Source organism: Arvicola amphibius, chromosome 1 (assembly GCF_903992535.2).
Source record: "Arvicola amphibius chromosome 1, mArvAmp1.2, whole genome shotgun sequence".
NCBI classification, from domain to species: domain Eukaryota; kingdom Metazoa; phylum Chordata; class Mammalia; order Rodentia; family Cricetidae; genus Arvicola; species Arvicola amphibius.
The window spans coordinates 177,643,128-177,645,921 of record NC_052047.1 but is presented as its reverse complement, the minus strand read 5'-3'; positions in this window follow the sequence as shown (position 1 = coordinate 177,645,921).

Below are 2,794 nucleotides of genomic sequence, written 5' to 3'. Positions count from 1 at the left end.
CCCCTGGAAAAAAAATCTAACAGACTGGGGGTGGGGGTGGGGCTGTTCCAGTGCCTGCAGGAATTATCTGTCCACAGAATAACAATGAATATGGAAGGAAGGCTGGCAAAGACTGGCCTGTGCCAGTCAGCACTCAGGGGTTGCTGTTTTTAACTCTGAGAGTCTAATCTCTTCCTCTGAGAGTGCCATGTGTTGAGAATCATCAGCTCCTCCCCATGGGGAAGATGGCCAGGAGTGTGGTGCCCATGTGTGGCTCCATCAGTTCCTCCCATGGGGAAGATGGCCAGGGGTGTGTTGCCCGTGTGTGGAACCTCAGTTCCTCCCGTGGTGAAGATGACTGGGGTGTGGTGCCCCTGTGTTTTGAAATGATAACATGCACAGTTCTCAACTCAGTAAGTCCAGGGTGGGGCACAAGGTTCAGCAATTCTAACACGCCCGGGACTGCCAGGCTGAGTTTCTTTTCTCAGGCACCTGGCTATTGCATTTTCCTCTTATAAATGGAATCTGTACGGAGAATTGAAAGCTCTGGTAGGACCAAGGCGGCTTGACCTGTCTGCTGCTAGACTGGTTTCTTGTTTCCACCCTCTGATTCCTCCTAGTTCTGGTCCAGACTCCAGCCAGCTCAGGCGGCTGCCATCCCAGCTCTCAGTAATCCCTGCCCTAATATTTACTCCATTTCAGTCAGCCTTTCTTGTTTATGATGATACAAGCCAGAAAGTCTAAATGACATGGTCTCTGTGCCTCAGTTTCCCAAATGTCCTAGGGTTTCAACGGCTGTGTAAAACATCACACACACACACACACACACACACACAGAGTTGACAGTTGTCGGGGGAAGAGTTTATTTCATATTATAGTTTGCAATCCTTCATCCAGGAATGTTGGAACAGGGACATCAGACATCAGTTAAGGAAACATTCCATTTAAGTTGAGACCGGACACCCATAGACTTGCCCACAGGCCAATCTGGTGGGGCATTGTCATAGCTGAAGTTCTCCCTCCCCATATAGCTCTAGCTTGTGTTAAGCTGACATGAAACTGGCTAGCACACCAAGCTATGCAAGAAAGTCATCCTTGGACCAGGACCATGGAGAGACAAAACCTTTCCATTAAGAGATTGATTTTAAAACCTTTTCATTCTTTGATAATTTCATATATGTATGCGATGTTTTTAAATCATATCTGTTGTTCTTTTAAAAAATGCTATAAAGTCCCAGGCGGCAGCTGTAGGCAGGCAGCGGACTCTGGGAGTAGCCAGTCCCAAGGCAGAGACTCGTGGGTCCCGAGTGGGTCTCCCAAGATCCCGGGGCGGTTCACGAGCGGTGGCTCATCCTGGGTGAGCCGCCATGTGGCGAGCGGGGAGAGCCAGCTTGCGGCGGGTTTGGACGTGGGAAGGGTAAAAGGCACATAGACACAATAGGCAGGCGTAGAACTGGGCATTTATTACTTAGAGGAGAGAAAGAGAGAGAGAAAGAGAAGGAGAAGAGAAAGGGCGGGGGGGGGGGGGGACAGAGAGACAGAGAAAGACACGTGTGCCCACGCCAAGGGACAGGGAGAGGGAGAATAAAAATGGTAGCGAGAGGTCAGGGGTCTGCCGGGAGTGGGCGTGGCTTGCCCCTTAAAGGGCCAGAAGGATAACATTATCTACTCCCATTTCTCCCAACATGTCCCAGACCCTCCAACACACCCCTTCCTAACGTCATCTCCTTCTCTGCACTCCTTTCTTTGTCTCTTATGATTCAGTGAGCCCGATTAGTGCTGCCAGAGTGCACGCGGGAGGGGCCCATCCCCTGGAGCATGGGCAACCTACCAGTCATCAGACCACAAAGACAAAACAACTCCTCTACCTCAGCAGCCATTAACTACCATTGTTTCCTCAGCTATGGGTGTGGCCTCACCAGTCACTCACCCAGCCCTGCTGGAAACTGACTGAGCTGCTTTGAGCTAACGAATGCCATGATTGGAAGGTTGAACATAGACAGCCTACTCAGGAATGAGCGCTCTCTCTCGAGCTCTTGTGCATGTTGACCACTTCTGAGTCCGCACCGCTACTCGTGGCAAGATGATGTCTTTCTGGAAAGGCTGAGAGCAACACTAATCTGTGGGTATAAATAAAAATATTTAGAAGGCTGTCTCATAACATGACTATTTAGCAAAACAACAGTAGTAGATTTTTGCCAGGGCCTTTGACCTCCCCAGACTGGATTTTGATCAGGTTTACAGTACCAGTGAAAGACCCCCAGTGTGGGGAGACTCTCACTTAAGTCTCGGATAACACGACCAACCCCCCCCACCCCCCCACCCCCCCGTAACTCACAAGAGACCGTCCTTGCTGCAATCACACGAGGTTTAATCCATGAGATGGGAACCAGTGCACTGGGGCTGAGACTCATAACCCAAGCCTGTGTTGTTTTGAAGACCCTTGGGGCATCCCTAACTCCTAGGGAGGTATTCCATGTATGGAATTGAGAATTTCGTTGCATAGCCCAAGAAGAGGAAATGACATTTTCCATCTGAGTCCATTCAAACTACTTTTTTTAAAAAAAATGTATTTTTAAATTAGTTGACAAAGTAGTAGGTTTGGCTATACTGTGCCAGCATTAACAGCAGCTTTATATCTAGTAGTGCTTGCTTTGTGAAGTGGTGCGCACCTGTGTTTGGAGTGATCCATCTAGAATTGTAAAGTCCTCTTGATGGATTGCTCCTGAGTCTCTTACTGGTTCTCGATTGAAGTCGATTTTGGTAGCTATCAAAACAGTAGAACCTGCTTGTTTTCTAGGTCCATTTGCTTCAA